The 21574-nt window shown below is 40.9% G+C and overlaps 1 protein-coding gene across 2 annotated transcripts in view; it reads right to left on the bottom strand.

The window, feature by feature from the left end:
* The window catches only part of DENND2C (DENN domain containing 2C), an 88178-nt gene extending 69170 nt beyond the window's left edge, over window positions 1-19008 (bottom strand). Inside the window, exon 1 of one of the 2 annotated variants that reach the window (XM_030823229.1) lies at window positions 18893-19008. The gene's annotated coding sequence lies outside the window, so the exon portion shown is untranslated. Of the gene's footprint in view, window positions 1-18624; window positions 18691-18892 lie in introns of those variants that run through there. The other variant, XM_030823230.1, reaches the window with a different exon arrangement.
* Window positions 19009-21574: the final 2566 nt, after the last annotated feature.

The raw sequence follows: 21574 nt of genomic DNA, 5'->3' as shown, positions 1-21574 counted from the left end.
CCCAGGAGCTGGAGGCTTCAGTGAGCCATGATTGCGCCACTGCACTCCAGCCTGGGCAATGGAGCAAGACTGTCTCTAAAAATAAAAATAAAAAGTGCCTGTAATCCCAGCACTTTGGGAGGCTGAGGTGGGCAGATCACCTGAGGCCAGGAGTTCGAGACCAGCCTGGCCAACATGCTGAAACCCCACCTCTACTAAAAATACAAAAATTAGCGGGGCATGGTGGCATGTGCCTATAATCCCAGCTACTTGGGAGGCTGAGGCAGGAGAATGACTTGAAGTCAGGAGGCGGAGCTTGCAGAGCTGAGATCACACCACTGCACTCTAGCCTGGGTGATAAAGTGAGATTTTGACTCAAAAAAAAAAAAAAAAAAGAAAAAAAGAAAAGTTATTACCAACTCTTTCTGAACAATTTGGCCCTAATTAGGCAAAGCAGAGTAAGTAAGGCAGGCACACTTGCCTCATGCTAAGGAGCAAGGTAAGGAGAGCATCTGTGTAGGAGGGCTGCCTACTATGGAAGTATCAGGGCCTAAACAAGGTAAGGAGTGCAGTCCCACAGAGGGGTAGCCCAGCATGGGATGTTAGAGCTTCAGCAGAATGAGGAGGGTATCCAGGCTGATAGATGGCCTGGTGCAGGGTTGTCAGAGTCAGGGCAAGGTGAGGAAAGCATCCTAGGAGGGAGCCAACTGGACAGAGTATTGGCAAGTGGACCTTGGGCTTGATTCCAGCTCCTTGGCTGGATGCCTGTGTGTAATGCACAAACTACCCAATCAAACACAGCACCCTGACTGAATGCTATGCAACTATTAAAAAGGATGAGGTTGAGATCTGTATGCAGATATGCAAAGATGTCCAAAATAAAAGTGGGGCAAAAGCAAGTGGAAAAACAATTTTCAATACGCTTTTTAAAAAGGATATACATATATCTATATACCTGCTATACATATATCTATATACAAGCCCTCCCCTCACACATGCACTGCAATAATGTGAATTTGAATGTTACACAATTGACTCTTATTCTCTGTCCAGCCCCCTTTTCTCAAATGGGAGGTAGGCAGGCTATAGTTCTCTTCCTCAAATTGTAGGAGGCAGGTAGTTAGGAAGCAATCATTTTCTGACCATTTGAACTTTTTCAATTCAGTATAGTAATCCCTTGGTATGTGTAGGGATTGGTTCCAGGACCTCCCTCAGATACCAAAACCCATAAAGGCTGAAGTCTCTTATATAAAATGGTGTCAAATTTGCATCATAAAACCTACTTACAACTTATAGCCTTCCATTTACTTTTTTTTTTTTTTAAAGAGGCAGAGTCTCCTCATTGCCCAACCTGAAGTGTAGTGGCTATTCACAGACACAATCATGGTGCACTACAGCCTTGAACTCCTGGGCTCAAGTAATTGTCCCACCTCAGCCTCCCAAGTAGCTGGGACTACAGGTCCCATACCTGGCTCTATCTCCCATATGCTTTAAATAATCTTGAGATTACTTATAATACCTAATGCAACGTAAATGCTATGTAAATTACTATTATACTGTGTTGCTTAGGGAACAGTGACAAGCAAAAAAAAGTTCATACGTGTTCAGTACAGATGCAACCATCCAATTTTTTCTGAATCTTTTCGATCCATGATTGGTTGTATCCACAGGTGCAAAATCCATGGATACAGAAAGCTGACTGTATATGATCAGTTGTACCAATAAAATTTTTTTAACTTCACATTGGTACTTTTTTTTTTTTTTTAATTTCAGGCAGGGTCTCACTTTGTCGACCAGGCTGGAGTGCAGTGGTGCAATCTTGGCTCACTGCAGCCTCCGCCTCCTGGGTTCAAGCGATTCTCTTGCCTCGGCCACCCGTGTTACTGGGATTACAGGTGTGCACCACCACACGCGGCTAATTTTGGTATTTTTTTAGTAGAGATCGGGTTTCATCATGTTACCCAGGCTGGTCTTGAACTCCTGAACTCAAGTGATCTGCCTGCCTCAGCCTCCCAAAGTGCTGGGATTACAGGTGTGAGCCACTGCACCCAGCCTCCCATCAGTACTTTTTATACTATTAATATTAAACCATATTTTTAAAATGTTGTTTTTTCATTATCCTTATAACAAGACTCAAGATTTTTATAAGATTGAATTTTTTGGTCACCACTTATTAAATTATGGTGGCTATGCAAGAAATTGTCAACAATGGTACCAGTGAGAGAACTTGGGGTAGGGAAACAAGTTATTTACTTTTTATTTTATAACTTTTTATAATGATTAAACGTTTTGTGTTTTTTGTTGTTTTTAAATGTTAAAATAGGATCTGAATGGTGGAATAATGGACCTTTTAAGTGGTATTTGTTGTATTTTTCTATATTAAGTAAAACCCTAATAAATTTTTTTTTAAAATGAACACATATGATGAGGCAGAGATATCACTTCCAATAATTTATCCTAATCAATTAAGTAGACAAATTCACAAAGATACATGTACAAGAGGAGATTTAGAATATTATAAAATTGAGAATAAATTTCCAGTAGGTGATGATTAAATGTACCATGGTAAATCCATACTCTGAAATATGATGAAGTTATAACATGCTCAAGATCTATTAAGTAAAAGAATGTTATAAAAGGTTGTGTAATATAAATTAACTTTAATGTGTATGAATAAATAGAATTTATAGTTAATATGGATATGCACCAAAAAGCTAACAATGATTATCTCTGGGTGATATAACTATGGTTGAATTTTCTTTTGGTTAATCTGTATTTTCTAATTATAAAAAATAAACAGGCCAGACATGGTGGCTCACGCCTATAATCCCAGCACTTTGGGAGGCTGAGGTGGGTGGATCACGAGGTCAGGAGATCAAGACCATCTTGGCTAACATGGTGAAACCCTGTCTCTACTACAAATACAAATAATTAGCCAGGCGTGGTGGTGGGCACCTGTAGTCCCAGCTACTCAGGAGGCTGAGGCAGGGGAGTGGCATGAACCCAGGAGGCGGAGCTTGCGGTGAGCCAAGATCACGCCACTGCACTCCAGCCTGGGTGACAGCCTGGGAGACAGCCGTCTCAAAAAAATAAATAAATAAAAATCAGCATAAATCACTTTTATAGCATTTGTTTCAAAAGGAGATAACCTACTTTTTAAAGATTCATCAAATACTTATTGAACACCCACTTCATACAGAGTATTGTGAGAATTAAAACAGCAAGAACAGTGATTGCACTTTATTAAATATTTTGTTAAATACTATGTGCCAATCACTTCAATCACATTATCACAATTAATTTTCATAGCACCTCTTTGGGGTACTATATAAGATTAAGTTTTGGTACATACAACCGGAACTGGAAATAGCAAGTGGTTTAAGCAATGCCGATGTTTGTTTCTCTGCCACCCAAAGAAAAAAAAAAGACAAAGTAGGCAGTCTAAGATGTCATCAGGTCCCCAGGTGCCTATATTTCTGCTATGCCACCCTCAACACATGGATTCTGTCTTCAAGATCACTTCACAGTTCACACACGGAGCTCCAGCTATTACATCCACATTCCAGGAGGCAAAAAGGAAAAAAGCTCTATTTAAGCAGCCTTCCTGGAAGTCCCATATAACACTTTTGCTATGGCTTATTGACCAGGACTTAGTCACATGTACAAACTGCAAGCCAGGCTAGGAAATATAATCATTAATCATTTTATCCTGCCATGTGCCTCAGGTAAACTACTGAGTTCTATTACTTAGAAGAATGGATATTAGATTAGGCAAAAAATCTCTGCCACAAGCAGGTATTATCCTCATTCGCACACAGAAAACAGAGGTACAGAATCAAATGGTTAAATGGCAGAGCATAATTTGAAAGCTGTCTATATACTGTTCACTACACATTCTGTGTCCCATTAGAAAATTATATGCATGAAAATAAAATATAAGCACACTCACAGGACATTTATATATGATTAAAGTCAGTTTATTACTAAATAAGATTATTGATAGATGAGAAGTCATCTACAAAATGAACAAAACTAAGAGGGCATTCCTGGCAAATGGAACATCAGCAACAAATTATTTATGAAGCACTTATGATGCACCAAGGGTTTTCGAAAACCTATAAAAAAATATTTTTTGTTGTTTGAGATGGAGTCTCGCTCTGTTGCCCAGGCTGGAGTGCAGTGGCGTGATCTCGGCTCACTGCAACTTCCATCTCTCGGGTTCAAGTGATTCTTCTGCCTCAGCCTCCCGAGTAGTGGGAATTACAGGCGCCCACCACCACGCCCGGCTAATCTTTGTCTTTTCAGGAGAGACGGGGATTCGCCATGTTGGCTAGGCTGGTCTTGAACTCCTAACCTCAGGTGATCCACCCACCTTGGCCTCCCAAAGTGCTGGGATTATAGGCATGAGCCACTGCGCCCAGCCTAAAGCCTGTAAATGTTTTAAAATGTAACATACATAAAGCACATAAAGTCCACTACATATAAAAGCTCAAAGAACTTTTATATATATATGTATAAATATATATATATAAATATGTATGTCATTCATGCTGTTGTATATAGCAGTCGGTTTTTCTTCGTTTCTGTAAAGTATTTCATTTAATGGTAATGCCAATATTTATTTATCCATTCTCCTGTTGATTGATACGTGGACTGTTTCCAGGTTTTGGTTATTACGAAGAAAGCTGTTCTAAACAAATTTTTTATTTTTTTTTGGAGATGGGGTCTTGCTCTGCCATCCAGGCTGGAGTGCAATGGTACAATCATGGCTCACTGCCAACTCAACCACCTGGGCTTAAAGTGATCCTCCCACCTCAGCTTCCCAAGTATCTGGGACCACAGGCGTGTGCCACCATGCCTGGCTAATTGTTTAAAAACTTTTTTTTGTAGAAATAGGGTCTTACTATGTTGTCCAAGCTGGTCTTAAACTCCTGGCCTCAAGAAATCCTTCTGCTTCAGGCTCCCAAAGTGCTGGGATTATGGAAGTGAGCCACTGTGTTCAGCCTGTTATAAACATTCTTTTTCTTTTTCTTTTTTTTTTTTTTTTTGAGACAGAGTTTTGCTTAGTTGCCAGGCTGGAGTGCAGTGGTGTGATCTCGGCTCACTGCAACCTCTGCCTCCCGGGATCAAGCGATTCTCTTGCCTCAGCTGTTCAAGTAGCTGGGACTATAGGCACGCACCACCATGCCCAGCTCATTTTTTTGTATTTTTAGTAGAGACGGAGTTTCACCATGTTGGCCAGGATGGTCTCGATCTCCTGACCTTGTGATCTGCCCACCTCAGCCTCCCAAAGTGCTGGGATTACAGGCATGAGCCGCCACACCCAGCCTAAACATTCTTATATGTATCTTTGATAGACACAATCACACTTCTTTTGGATATTATCTAGGAGCAGAATTGCTGGATTATAGAATAGGCATATGTTTTGGGGTTTTTTGATTTTTGTCTTTGAGATGTAGTCTCACTCTATTGCCCAGGCTGGAGTGCAGTGGTACAATCTTGGCTCACTGCGACCTCCACCTCCTGGGTTCAAGCAATTCTCCTGCCTCAGCCTCCTGAGTAGCTGGGACTACAGGTGCATGCCACCACACCTGGCTAACTTTTGTATTTTAGTAGAGATGGGGTTTCCCCATGTTGGCCAGGCTGGTCTCGAGCTCCTGACCTCAGGTGATCCGCCCACCTCGGCCTCCCAAAGTGCTGGGATTATAGGCCTGAGCCACTGCACATGGCCAAGTAGGCATATGTTTAACTTAAGTGGACACTGCCGGAGTTTTCCAAAGAGGCTGTACTAATTTACACTCTCACCAGCAATATATGAGGTTGCAGTCACTCCTCAGTCATACCGGAATTGTTAGCCTTTTTAATTTTAGCCATTCTGGTATGTAGTAGCATCTCACTGTGGTTTCCGCGCAACTTTTCAAACTCATTTGTTTCTTTTGTTTGTTTGTTTCTTATCATACCATATTTATTTTTACTTTATTACTATATCATCATATTTTATTTTTTAAGATTATTTTTATACATCATCATGTTCTGTTGGAATTGAGCTTTCTAAACTCTAAAACATTGGTAATCAAGCATAAGTCAGTTCTCAGACATTTTAGGTAAGTCCTCACGTATCACAGATGGCAGTTTAAGTCATGAAAGTAGACAAAAGATGGTAGAAGTACTATCAATGTGTGGAATCATGGAAGCCAAAGGAAGAGACTCTATCAAGAAGGAAAGAGTGGTCAACAATGACAGGTACATTGTCAAAAGGTCCAGTAAGATAAAAACTGGAGTGTCTGTTGGTCATTAGGACTTGGACAAGAGCAGGTTCAGTGGCATGGAGGCTGAAGGAAAATAAGTGAATTGAGAATTGGATGAGAAAAAAGAATGCAAATATCAACTGTAGACCATCCATTCAAGGAGTTTATCCAATAGGCAAGTAGACAATAGAGTGGAGCTGGACAGGAACGTGAAGTCCAGGAAATCTTTCTAAACTTGTTTCTTATACAAGTTTAATCTTGTTTAAACACCAGTGGGAAGGAGTCGCTAAAGAGGAGGGAAGAAAAGAAACAAGGGTATAAAGCAAAGACCTCAAGAAGGAGAGAGAGCATGGGCCTCCAATGGGACCTGGAAAGATTATCAGCATCTGCCAGGAAGGGGGACAGGTCTTCCACTGGAACAGAAGGTAAATGATAAAAGAAAGATAAGAGTGCAGGTAAATTTCCAGGTTTAGGGGCTATACACTGATGAACTTTCCATCTGATGGCTTCTATTTTCTATTTTAACAGCCACGGTTATCTGCTGAGAGTAAAGTGAGAGACAGAAAAGCCAAAGATTTAAGGAGAAGGAAGAAGGTTTAAAATAGGAAGTGTGGGGGGAAAAGGTGCAAGAATACACAGGTTCCCTAAGCAGAGAGTTTTCAGAGTTATGAAAAAAACCTTTGAGAACATTCATCATGATTAGGGACCATAGATAAGAAGAAAAGAGAGCATCAGATAAAGAGTGGGAGAAAGGCTGGTGAGAGGTAACAAAACCAGGATAATATCATAAGAGGAAAAAGTTCTAAAAAGAAAAGAAAGATGCAAACCAGTGTCATACAAGTAAGGAGAATAAAAACTGAGAAAGGACCCTTGCATTTGGTAAGAGGGCATTAAATAAATGGTTTCTAAAGAATGGTGAAGGCAGGTAACAGCAAAAATTGAAAAGAAAATTAGTGAGGAAATGGACAAAGTATGAACACAACATTTATTTGAAACTCGGTAAGAGGGATAATAAAAACAAAAAGAAGATGCAACTTCAAATGAAACATTTTAAAGTTGGGGAAAATCGATATTTTTTAAAACTGCAGCAAAAAATAATGAAAGATATAATAAATACATGGAAGAGGGAGGAGAAATTCTGATGAAAGAAAGGTGCTACGGCTCCCAAGAGAGTCAGAAGAATGGCAGTACTACTTTGCAACAGTTCTTTAGTCTTAATACAAAATGATAACTTAGGCAGAGGAGGATTGCTTGAGCCCAGAAGTTCAAGACCAGCCTGAGCAACAGAGTGAGACCCTGTCTCTATTTTTAAAATTTTTTAAATGATGATAAGCAATGTCACTTAATCATTCTTCAAACTAAAAGAAGAACTAAGCTGCAAGAATTCATTCTCTTTTTGGAGTGCACATTAAACTCAATTATTGATGTGATGCATTGCTTGTCAGTCTTTTGGCTAAGATCAAGTGTATTGATGTGATGGGGCACAAATGAATCTCTTGGCTAAATATTTTCCTTTAATGTTTCAGGTTTCTCTTCAGGAAAATAACAACTAAAAGTCTGGTAATAGTAATAAGAACTAACAATATCTCTACATTTTATTTTGTTCAAACTTTCTTCACTGATAATGCCGTGTTCAAGATGCAGTAGTGGCCAGGCACGGTGACTCACGCCTATAACCCCAGCACTTTGGGAGGTAGAGGCAGGTGGATTACCTGCGGTCAGGAGTTCCAGACCAGCCCGGTCAACACGGTGAAACCCTGTCTCTACTGAAAATACAAAAAATTAGCCAGGCATGGTGGCCGGCACCTGTAATCCCAGCTACTTTGTAAGCTGAGGCAGGAGAATCACTTGAATCCAGGAGGCAGAGGTTGCAGTGAGCGGAGATCCCACCACTGCACTCCAGCCTGAGCTACAGAGTTAGACTCTGTCAAAAAAAAAAAGTGCAGTAGTGATGCTTGAAAGATACAGTAGCCAGATATAGACAATAGTACCAAGTGTCATTTGCCATAACAATGTCTTTTGGAACCCTTCAGCATATAGCTTCAAAGGTAGTTCACTAGACCGCCAAAAGCAGCAAATTTGCAAATTTTGTTATTGTAAAATATTGAAAAATATCTGCCCAATGAGATAGATTCATTCCTTTCCTTTCCTTTCCTTCCTTCCTTCCTTCCCTCCCTCCTTTTCTTCCTTCTTTCCTTCCTTCCTTCCCTTCCTCCCTCCTTCCTCCTTCCTTCCTTTCTTTCCTTTCTCTTTCTTTCTTTCTTTCCTTTCTTTCTTTCTTTCTTTCCTTTCTTTCCTTCTTTCTTTCTTTCTTTCCTTTCTTTCTTTTTCTTTTTCTTTCTTTCTTCTTTCCTTCTCTCTCTCTCTTTTTTTCTTTCTTTCTTTTTTTCTCAAGGTCTTATCCTGTTGCCCAGGATGCAGTGCAGTGGCATAAATGCAGCCCACTGCAGCCTCACTCTTCGGGCTTATGCGATCCTTCTACCTCAGTCTCCCAGGTAGCTAGGACCACAGGCACACATCACCATGCCTGGCTAATTTTTTGTATTTTTAGTAAAGACTGGGTTTTGCCATGTTGCCTAGGCTGGTCTCAAACTCATGGGCTCAAGTGATACTCCTGCCTCGGCCTTCCAAGTGCTGGGATTAAAGGCATGAGCCACCATGCCTGACCGAGATTGCCTCTCAACTAGAAAAAATCTGGATTCATAAAATCTGCTTAGCTCCTTATCTCAACTATCAAACTCCAATATGATATAGTAAATAGCTACAGTTAACTCTGAATAAAATATTTTAAAATGTTGGTTACTCAGCAAGCTTCCTTTAATATAATTAACAACTTTCAATATATTCATGAGATTCAGAACGTTTTCTGTGCATACCAAAGCTTTGCAATATATAAAACAGCAGTTTCAAACAGCATTCTTAGACCTTAGAACAAACAGGACAGAAACGGAGCCCAGCAGTGACTTGCTGGACAGTATGTTCACCCACACCCAGACTATTGTTTTTGCTGGAGGGAAAGCTCCAAGTTTTCCTGCTGCCCTGGACATTCAGAAGAAAGCAGGATGTCTATCCTTTCAGCTGTATTGTTTTGACTACTGGCTGTAAGTTTGTCTGTCTCTAATTCCCTCCCACCCCTTGAGTGTTGGAAGGTGCTTTGAGGAGATACTCATTAAAACACAGTGTGAGACTTGCATGGGAGGCTGGACAGGGAGAGGGAACACTGTTAGTAGCAGCTTCAAACAATGCTTAAAATAACTGCTTTATATTTTCTAATCACATTTGCTATTCAATTCCTCATAATTATTTAATAGTTTTCTTCCCAGTTTAATTTCTGAGGATCAACAATTTATTTTTTAAAATTCTGTAAATATACCCATACAGCCGTGGTTAAGTTTAAACAACACAAGAAAATCCTGCTGGGTGCGGTGGCTCACACCTGTAATCCCTGCACTTTGGGAGGCTGAAGCAGGCAGATCACAAGGTCAGGAGTTCGAGACCAGCCCGACCAACATGGTGAAACCGCGTCTCTACTAAAAATAAAAAAATCAGCTTGGCATGGTGGCTCGCACCTGTAATCCCAGTTACTCAGGAGGCTGAGGCAGGAGAATCGCTTGAACCTGGGAGGCAGAGGTTGCAGTGAGCCGGTATCGTGCCACTGTGCGTCTGGGCTACAGAGCGAGACTCTGTCTCAAAAAAAAGAAAAAGAAAATCCTCCTTATTATCTTCGCTACCTAAAAGCACAGTACAACTTACAATATCAGCGACCCCATTGATTTGGATTGCAAAATCTGCACCAGACTCTAACCATCTTACAAGTACTGCTGAAATGTCCCATAATGGTAAAGAATAGAGCTATGTCATCACTAAGAAGTATAATTTTTAATTTCCAGCTGATTTAGCATCAAAATCATGGCAACAACATCCATGAATTCTAGATGAATACTTTTTTCAAGAGATACGTAGCCATTTTTCCCTTATGCCACTGATATACAACTGAGACAATAATCTTTCTCAGGAATGATTCTTGAATAAATAGGAAACTGAAATAACTTTTATCTCTTTTTCTCTCTTTGAAAATATTTGAAAGGGCTTATTTAAAAGTCCAGTATGCTATGTTTCCAAGAATCTTTTTAACTTTAAAGATTTTTAATTTTCATTTGCAACATTATATGAAGACATGGGTCTGTCATTTTACTCAGATTTTGCCCATTTGATAAAGCCATATTTTAAATAATCTTCATTGAAAGTCTTACACTTTTTCTCAGGTGACCATTTCCCTCAACATTTTTGTTCTTCCAGATCCAGTTATTGCACATACCTCTGTATTTTTTACTTCGTTTTTTTCTTCTAATAATGAAACAACAAATTTGAAAGGCAAATTGATCCAGTTTGATTTAAAAATACAATTATCACTAGACTCTTGAAAATATCACACTTGACGAATGCAAAGTTCAAAAATAAAATTTGGTTCAACGACTCACCATTTTTAACAACAGCAGACAAAATTCTCCCACTCTTTGCTCAACACTGATTTATGTCAATATAACTATACAATGATAGCTATCACATTACACTCATGATTAAACTGATCATCACTCTAATTCACATAATTTTCCCCTTTTGTTCCAAGTTACCCCTTATAGTTTAAATAGGGCCCAGGGAAAAGGAAATTTTCAGTAAATACTGTTGTGGAGCAGGCTATGTCATTTCCTCACAGAAGGCTCTATTATTACAGCCTTAATAGACCCTTATTTAATCAGAATATCAAAGAGTACAGATAAATATTTAAATACAAAATTATGCTTTACATTGCTAAGTAACCAATTCAAACACATCCCTCACAGCTGGGAGATTTTGTTTTTTACTCCAACAGAAAAAAAGACAGAGAAAAATGCAAATCCCTTTTAAGTAGCAGCAAAAATAACTCTCTCTCTCTCCCCCACCAATCTGTCCTGAATTTTAACATCCAAATAAAAAATCCGCAAACATATCATTTCTATGAATTCAAACTTGAAGGAAAAAAAATAATTTCTCTCCATATCCTTTGTTGTAAATATTTATCACTGCTATGAAAACTACGAAAGTTAGACATTTAACTTTAAAAAGTAGAGCATATTTTTAAAATAATATAAATGGATTAATATTGCCTGAACTAAATGCTAAAAACTCTGTTTTCATGCCACTAACCAGAAGTCTAAGATTCATAAGAAAAAAAAATCTTGAATTTATTCCTCAAAAACAGGGGCCAGGCATAATGACTTCATACCTGTAATCCCAGCACTTTGGGAGGCTGAGATGGGAGGATCCCGAGGTCGGGAGTTCAAGCCCAACCTAGACAACGTATCGAGACCCCATCTCTACAAAAAGTTTTTTTAAAAATTAGCCAGTCTTGGTGGCGTGCACCTGTAGTGCTAGCTAACTGGGAGGCTGAGGTGGAGGGATCACGGGAGCCCAGGATTGGAGGCGCTGCAGTGAACTATGATTGTGCCACTGCATTCCAGCCTGGGTGACAGAGAAAGACCAAGAAAAGAAAAGGAAAGGGAAGAGGGAAAAGGGAAAAGGAGGAAGGAAAAAAATGGGTAAACACCTGGAATAGATAGATGTGAAGAAGTCAGTCCTTTAAATTTTCTTCTCTTACCATCATTTACTTAATCCTTCATCTTATAATTTGCTATACTGCTTATCAAGTGAAGACACTGTCATGTTTTCTTTTCTTTAGGATAAAACTTATTCATTCAGGGCAGAAGAAAAAGAGAAAAAAAATCCATCCTGTCCAACCCTCTGGGAACCAGTGCAGAATACCCCTTCAAGTTTATCTTTTATTTCACCCAGGTTTCAATGTCCCCATTTTCACTGAAGCGAAAAGATCAATGTTTTATTGATTCAGTAAAGAACACCGAATGTCAAAAAATATTTTTCAAACATACTTTTTTATTCTGACTCTGTACAAGTTAATCTATTTCTCTGTATCTAAGGTTCCAAACCAGTAAAGGGAATACTTTCCATTTGAATGAGAAATGGGGGATGAATGAAAATGTTTTAATTATTTTAAGAAATGTACTAGAATTTAAAAACAGGAGGTTAAAAACATGATTACGAAGAATCACGATTTTTTTTTCTAAACCAAGCTTACGAATTCAAGTATTTCAAAGATCCCTTAGGGTTGACAGACTATGGCCTATCTGTGGGCCAAATTTGGCCCACCGCCTTTTTTTGCAAGGCCTCTGAGTTAAGAGTGGTTTTTACATTTTTTAATGGTTGAGGAGAAAAATCAAATAAGTACAACATTTTGTGATGTGAAAATTAGATGAAATTCAAATTTCAGTGTCCATAAATAAAGTTTTATTGGAACACAGTCCACGTTTACTCATTTAAGTGTTGTCTATGGCTGCTTTTTGGCAGAATTGGGTAGTTGTGACAGAGACCGTATGGCACACAAAGTACAAAATATTAATATTTGCTATCTAGCCCTTTACAGAATATTTGCTAACCCCTGCCTTAGAAGACCATATTGTTATAATTTTTTTTTTTTTTGTCTTGTCACCCAAGCTGGAACGCAATGGCACGATCTCGGCTAACTGCAACCTCTGCCTCCCGGGTTCTGGCAGTTCTCCCACCTCTGCCTCCCAAGTAGCTGGGACCACAGGCATGTGCCACCATGCCGGCTAACTTTTTAAAATTTTTTGTAGAGATGAGGTCTCCTTATGTTGCTCAGGCTGGTCTAGAACTCCTGGGCTCAAGTGATCTTCCCATCTTGGCCTCCCAACGTGCTGATTATAGGCATGGGGACAGTCTTTTGTTGTTTTTTAAGCTTTGTCTATGACTTCTAAGAACTAAAGATCCAGTGTTGGGATAGGAATATGCTTTCAAAGCTTTGATTGACAGTAAACGGAAGCTGGGCACAGTGGCTCATGCCTGTAATCCTAACACTTGGATAGGCTGAGGCAGAAGGAGTGCTTAGGCCCAGAAGTTTAAGATCAGCCTGGGCAACACAGTGAAACCCCATCTCTACACGAGAAAAAAATTTATTTATTTATTTATTTAAATTTTTTTCGAGACGGAGTTTCACTCTTGTCTCTCAGGCTGGAGTGCAATGGCACAATCTCAGCTCACTGCAACCTCCACCTCCTGGGTTCAGGTGATTCTCTTGCCTCAGCCTCCCAAGTAGCTGGGATTACAGACACACGCCACCACATCCAGCTAATTTTTGTATTTTTAGTAGAGATGGGGTTTCACCATGCTGGCCAGGTGGGTCTCAAACTCCTGACTCAAGTGACCCACCACCTCGGCCCCCCAAAGTGCTAGGATTATAGGTGTGAGCCACTGTGCCTGGGCAAAAAAATTGTTTTTTAATTAGCAGGGGGTCAGGCCGGGTGCAGTGGCTCACGCCTGTAATCCCAGCACTTTGGGAGGCCAAGGCGGGTGGATCACCTGAGGTCAGGAGTTCGAGACCAGCCTCATCAATATGGTGAATCCCCATCTCTACTAAAAATACAAAAATTACCCAGGCGTAGTGGTGTGCGCCTGTAGTCTCAGCTACTTGGGAGGCTGAGACAGGAAAATCACTTGGACCTGGGAGGCAGAGGTTGCAGTGAGCTGAGATCACACCACTGCACTCCAGCCTGGGCAACACAGCAAGACTCTGTCTCAAGAAAAATAAAATAAAAAACAAAAATTAGCAGGGGGTGGTGGTGCATGCCTGTAGTCCTAGTTTCTCAGGAGACTGAAGCAGGAGGATCCCTTGAGCCCAAGAGGTCCAGGCTGCAGTGAGCTATGATTGCATCACTGTATTCCAGCCAGGGTAGCAGAGCAAGACCCTGTCTCTTGAACAAAAAAAAAAAGTAAATAAGTTATATGTGCCATGCAAATAGACAGAAAAATAATTCCATAATAAAGCCAGAAGATCAACGTTCTTGTGCAGCTGTGAATTTGCTATAAAGCTTTTTACAAAGAGAAGCTCCAATAATACTTTGGGCGATACAGACAGTCCCTGACTTAATGATGGTTTAAATTAACGATTTTTCAACTTTATGACGGTGCCAAAGCAGTATGTGCTCAGTACCCTCCTTAACTTATGATGGGGTTACGTTCGGATAAACCCTTCATAAGTTTATCATATGTTGACTAACAATATTTTCAACTTATGACGGGTTTATTCAGACATAACCCTATCGAAAATTGAGGAGCATCTGTACTTCTGGAATAAATGAGTGACTGCATTTCTCTTCTAATTCTGTATGCTCCCTTGAGCAATTTCATCTGCTCTTATGGCTTCAATTAACACTTACCGGCTACCTCTGAAATCTGAATCACCAATTTTAGCCTGGCCTCTGGACTCTAGATCCTCTCTTGACATCTCCACTTGAATGCTCCAAAGACAATTCAAACTCAACATGTTCAAAATGGAAACAATTATCTTCCTCCAATATTAAAAAATAAAACAAGACCCTTCATCCAAACAGTTTTCCAAGCTAAAAAACTAAGTCATTTACTTTTCTGTTCCTCTTCTGAGCCAACTGATTTTAAAGCCCTGTCAAATTGTACACCTTCACCATCCATCCTCTCCTCTCCATCCCTATTACTATTTTCCTACTCCAGGCCCCTATCCTCTCTTATCTGGACTATTTCAATAGCAATAGCCTCCTAACTTATCTCCCTACCGTTTGTCTCTCTTCATTCAATTCAGCCTCCAAACCATCTCCAGCTTATCTTTCTCCTAAATACCTATATCTAAAATCCTTCACTGGGTCTCCATTGTCTTTGGAATCAAGTCCAAAGTCCTTAGCACAATACTCTGGCTCTTCACGACCTAGCACCAGAAGACTTTTTTCTCTCTTTTTTTGAATCAACTTTTTTTTTTTTTTTTAAGACAGAGTCTCACTCTGCTGCCAGGCTGGAGTACAGGTGCACGATCTCAGCTCACTGCAACCTCTGACTCCCTGGTTCAAATGATTCTCCTGCCTCAGCCTCCCAAGTAGCTGGGATTACAGGCACATGCCACCACACCCAGATAATTTTTGTATTTTAGTAGACACGGGGTTTCACCATGTTGACCAGGATGGTCCTGATCTCCTGACCTCTTGATCCACCCGCCTTGGTCTCCCAGAGTGCTGGGATTACAGGCATGAGCCACCACACCTGACTCTAAATCTTAACTTTTTACTTACCTAAGTCTGTAATGTTGTTTTATATCTTGTACTTCAAACTTTAACACCATATTTTTTAGTGAAACATTCTGCCAAACTGAACGAATTACTCATTCATTGTTCCAAATGAAGGGAAGTGAAATACCACATTACCTAGCAATTTTAGTGATCCTAATGCAATCAGCAAGGAAGCTTTGCAATTTTATGTTTTCATCTTATTTTCAGGCACCATCTCCTTTAGCCCAACCACCCATTTTTATACACCTTGGCCTTCAGTGATAATGGACTACAACACATTCCTTAAACATACCATATACTTGCACACTTATCCCTGGTTTTCGTTCATATCTCCTGTTTCCTGACCCAATTTCAGCAAACTCCTATTCATCCTTCAAAGCCAAATTTAATATCTTCTCTCTAATCGTCCTCCCTACCACATGCAGAATGATTTTTCCTCATTAGTGGTTAAATTCTATCTATACTTCTTTCTTTTTCTTGCATCTCCTCAAACTTACCTAAATCTATACTTCTTTCTTTTTCTTGCATCTCTTCAAACTTACCTAAATCTATACTTCTTTACAACTCTTATCACGCTGAAATTGTAGGGACTTATTTACACGTTGGGTTATAAGCTTCTTGAAGATAGGGAAGCATTTTCTCTTCTTGAATCTAACACTTAATTTACGGTCTGAGAACAGATATTTTTAACTTCTTAATGAAAGAAGTTATGATGTGCTTTTTAATGAAAAATAAGCACCTCATATTGTTAAGATAATGCCATAATTGTTGTTACTGAGGGACTGAGAGCTTAGAATCAACCCCATGTCATTCACTGGCAACAACAACAACAAAAAAAGGGTTCCTACATACAAACTATAATTAAATCGTATCTTGGGCTTGCCTTCACCTATATATTGCAATAACAGTTTGTTTTTTTCTCTTTCTTTTTGAAATAGTTTTTTTATAGACCTCTTTTTAAAATACCTATTAGATGTCATTTGTATCTCACTCACAGAATTTGAAACTCAGTATAGTGCAAAGGTTACAATCAGGTCCTTGGAGTATGACTGATTTGAATCCTGCTTTTGCTATCTAGGTTGTCTAATCATGGGCAAGTTACTCAACCTCTCCATGCCTCTTAATGAGATGATCATAATAACATCCCTCACGGTGCTGTTGTGAGGATTAAGTAAGCTAATACATGTAAAGAATTTAGAATACTGCCTGGCACAGAATAGGTACCAATGAATGATAGTTGATGATGTTATTGTTACCATCCGCTTTAAAAACAGCTTTTGTTTTTTCGGTACTTATTTTAGCCCACTTGGGAGAATGGAATCTCCTAGATGAAAGGAATTACATACTGCTTCTTACATAAATATAATCTTGTGCCTATTGTATAGTAGGCCCTCAAAAAACAATATGAATGTAAGGTTTCAGACCTCCAAGATCAACAAATTGTAAATCACAGAAAATTTTACACATGGAGTACATGTTAAAACTCATGTTTTAAAGTAGCTTCACAAGACCCATCCTCCACTGAATTGCTGAAACATGTTTAAGTAAAACTTCTAAAGCAACACACACAAAAATTACATTCACTAGTAACTTTCCCTCTACCACTTCATTTAATTTGATTATGGTATCCAGTGTTCTAAAATTCTTGCCTATAACTTAAGACTCACTACAGATCATTTAAAAGTAATATAATTTCCAGCTTTAGAAAACTCCTTATTGTCATTAAGAAAAATGAATATTCTTCCTTCATTGCTGCATTTAAAAAACGTACTGCCACACTAAACACACACACGCACACACACACACCCCAACTAATGAAAGACCAAGACACATAATTACTACATTTCCTGGTTTCTGCCTGGCAAACTCAGAACAGGCCTACAAGTATCCCCAGCAAAAGTCTACGGGTTACAAAACTGCCAATTTCTTTTTTATTTCCCATCTCCCGGCTAAAATCCCTCGCACACATATCCATAGTAAAGAACAAAAACGTCTATAATAAAGGCTGTATGAAAAAATATGGCTATATATTAACAATATTTTGGAAGATTTAAATCTTCCTATAAGCAGCCCGTCAATTCACAAAAACAAATGAAAGTCTTGATTTGGCGCAATATTCCCAGCTTACTTTAGCAGGTATCTTAAACTACAACTATTTAGCTAAGAAAAAGAAGTAGATTTGATTGCTGCAGACTTCGTGGTAAATGATTCAGCAACAGTGTATAGATAACACCACTGTGCTATTCTAGAAAATTTCATCAATCATTTAAAAATAGAACACACTCAAACAATGGGGGTGACTTTGTGGGAAAAGTTTAAACAACTTATTTACACAGTAAGCAAGGATCTATCACTTTATCTAAAACACTGCAGAAGAATCACTAGCTTTAGGGTAAACGTTTGTAAAGTGCCTACTATGTACCAGGCACGCAGTAGTTGCTTCACAGAATATACACGCTCCACACGCACGTTCAAATATCTGACATTTGTAGAATACTGTCACTCATCTCATTTGACCCTGAGAATACCCATGGGCATGAACTTGCTAGTTTCACAGTTACGGAAAGAGAGGCCCAGGAAGTTAACTTGGCCGAGGTATCACATCTGGTTCCGTGGGTTCTGGCCCTAGACTTGAGCCTTTTGACTCATAATCTAATCATCAGCTGCTATACAGCTCTGTTTACTCAAATCCTCTTAAGGTGTTCCACTGTCAGATTTTTAAATTAAAATTCTACTTGACAACTTTCGGTATTGTGCGTATTAGATGCTGTTAAGAATCAAAACACCAAAAAAAGCAAAAAATTGTTTGGAAGTGCATCGTCCCAGCATGTCGAAGTTCAAGCTCACTGGCTAATTTTGGAGAAAGCCCGCGCTTCCCCGGGCTGCGGGGCGCTCCCTCCCTCTTCCCCAGCAGACAGCGGCGCCCAGCCTAGGGGTCCCCAAGCCCCTGAGGTGAGCGAAGAGGTCCTCAGCCAGGCTCCGCCACAACCCATGCGGCCACGAGAGGACGTCCCAAAGCTGGGCCCAACAACCGGTTGCTCCTCCGGACGGAGGAGGTGCCCAGACAGCGGGGCGCGGAGACGCCACCTCCGCCGGTCCGCCTCGCACCTTCCGCGGACTACTCCGCGGCGCCACAGCCCCGCACCCGACGCCCAGAAGGGTGATGCCAACAGCCCCGAGAGTCCGAAGCCCCTGCGGCTTGAAACCCCGCTCCGAATCACCCGGACTTCTACCTGTCTGGACCTCAACGTTGTCTCTGTGGCCAGGCTAGTCTCCCGGGTCTCACTCGGGTCCGCGCCGTCCCGCCCCCGCAGGCCCTGCCAAAGGCTCCGTCCCGGCTGCAGCCCCACCCCCTAGCCACGCCCTCCCTGGCAAGGCTCAGTTCTTATTGGCTCCTATTCCCACCCCTCACGCTATGCCCGCCCCCGACACCGCCCCGGCCGGCGGTGAGGGGAACCACCACGCCTCAAGTCCGCTGAATGGCCAGAACCTTGCCGGGACCTCGGTCACTGCAGTTCCAGCAGGCGGGCGACCAGTGTCACCGTCGTCCGGCCGAGCCCTCGAGCCAGAGTTCCATCGCCTTCGCCTGCCGTCGCATCGGCCCCACGGCGACGGCCCTTCACAACTACTCAAAAAGATAAAACCTTGCTTAATCAGGGAATCCAAGCGCTGTTTCCTAGGCTGACCTCAATGAGCAAACAATTGCACTACGATGCCAACTTGAAACGTCAAGAGAAGCAGGTAACTCTCGCGGCACCTCAGGCTTGGAATCTCAGAACAGGGGTGCCTTGATACTCCCAGTGCGTGAGGTCAGCCCCCACGCCCTGTTGAGACACACATGCCTAAGCGCTCCGCCTGCAACACGCTCTTGCTTAGGTATGTGCATGGTGTTGTGCCTACTGCAAGCTGTAACCCAGTTTCACCGAGGCTGCGGGACAAGGATCAGTTGAGCCTGTTTCCCAGGCACTCGCTAACCACCCCACCCCGCCTCGCCCCGCCCCGCCCCACCCCACCCAGCCAGAGCCTCTTGGGTCTGGTGACCAAACTCTTCCTACATTTATTCACACAGAGGTACCAAAATAGAAGACTACCAGAAAGAGAGGTGTTTAGTTACATATCACGGATGACTGTCACAAGCAAACTTAACCCAAACAATAAAGGCAGCATATCCCAAACCGTTGTGAAACTATGACCTGTAGACAGTAAAACAGAAATTACATTCTATGATGGGGGAAAAAAAAGTAATGACATACTTAAAAAAAAACCTTGTCCCAATGAGGAAATAAATGTGGATATTGTTTGTAGTAAATTTTGCACACTGATCATTATGGGCTTCCCCCACCAAAAAAAAAAAAATTCTTATATAATGTATCTATCTATTTATTTATTGAGACAGGGTCTCTTCGTGTCACTCACACTGGAGTGCAGTGGCCCAATCACAGCTCGCTTGAAGCCTTAACTTCCTAGGCTCAAAGAATCCTCCCACCTCGGCCTCCCAAGTAGCTAGTACTATAAGCATGCACCACCACCTCCGGCTAATATTTTTATTTTTATTTTTTTGTAGAGACAGGGTCTTGCTCTGTTGCCCAGGCTTGTCTCCAACTCCCGAGCCCAAGCAGTCCTCCTGCCAGCCTCCCAAAGTGCTGGGATTACAGACATGAGCCACTGCACCCAGCCCGGAAATGCATTTTTTGACCCCTGCATTCAGGAAGATTATTTGGCAAAATAAGGCAGGTTGAATTCCAAGTATCATGTATGAAACCAAATTTATAGATTAATAAATGAATTCACATGTATGTATTCTACTGCCCTCTCATGGGTAAGATGGAGATATACATAATGGTAGTTAATGCCCTTTGAAGTCTGAGAATACAGTGTTTAATGTAGCAATTTGTACTATTTAGATGATGAGGAGGCCAAGGTAAAATAAAATCTGGTTCTTTAAAGGGTTCACAAATACTCAACAAACAAAACTTCAACTTCAGAAATCAGGACGAGATTCTTACACCAGAACTAGTACAAACATGCCATCAGGGTTACACCTATGCTTATGGCTGCCTGTGTAGAATATAGAAACATGCAGAAATTTGCTTTCAATTTTTTTTTCCATTTGAAAGTTCAGGCTGGGCACAGTGGCTCACGCCTATAATCCCAGTACTTTGGGAGGCCAAGGCACATGGATCGCTTGATCACAGGAGTTTGAGACCAGCTGGGGCGACATGATGAAACCGCATCTCTACAAAAGATTCAAAAAAGTAGCCGGGTGTGGTGGCATGTGCCTGTAGTCCTGGCTACTTGGAAGCCTGAGGTAAGAGGATCACCTGAGCCTGGGAGGCTGAGGCTGCGGTGAACTGTGATTACACCACTGCACTGCACTCCAACCTGGGTGACAGAGCAAGAACCTGTCTCAAAAAAAAGAAAAGAAAAAAGTTCATTACTTTTGAAGACATTTCACAAAATTCTATTTTTTTTTTTTTTTTTTTTTTTGAGACGGAGTCTCGTTCTGTCACCCAGGCTGGAGTGCAGTGGTGCAGTCTCGGCTCACTGCAAGCTCCGCCTCCCGGGTTCAAGCCATTCTCCTGCCTCAGCCTCTCGGAGTAGCTGGGACTACAGGCGCCTGCCACCACGCCCGGCTAATTTTTTTTTGTATTTTAAGTAGAGACGGAGTTTCACTGTGGTCTCGATCTCCTGACCTCGTGATGCGCCCGCCTCGGCCTCCCAAAGTGCTGGGATTACAAGCGTGAGCCACCGCGCCCGGCCACAAAATTCTATTTTTTACTTGTAGCCACACTATAACTTCATGCTGAGGACAACTAGAGGATAGGAATGAAATCTTTTTCTGTATACCTTTGGTGTTTAGAATAGTACCTGATAATTTAGCTATTTGATCAATAATTGTTTATTGAATAAGTTGAATGAAATGTCAGCCCAGCCACTAGATGCCAACACAGTTGTATGTGTGGAAGTATCATCTGCCCATTTGGAATTTCACCTGACCTTGAGTAATAGGCATGCTTCTTTAAAGTTATATGTACATTTCACTTTGGTAAGCAAAATCATTTAAAATGTACCAGTTTAGCTCACTATAATCTTATTGTCAATTACATCCTTAAAGCTAAGAATCCTTTTGTAAGATAAATTCTCCCTCGGTGTAATAACTCATAAATACTGATTTTCTATATT

Source organism: Nomascus leucogenys, chromosome 12 (assembly GCF_006542625.1).
Source record: "Nomascus leucogenys isolate Asia chromosome 12, Asia_NLE_v1, whole genome shotgun sequence".
NCBI classification, from domain to species: domain Eukaryota; kingdom Metazoa; phylum Chordata; class Mammalia; order Primates; family Hylobatidae; genus Nomascus; species Nomascus leucogenys.
Note: the sequence above shows the minus strand (reverse complement) of the source record. Positions and strands in the feature narration are given on the sequence as shown.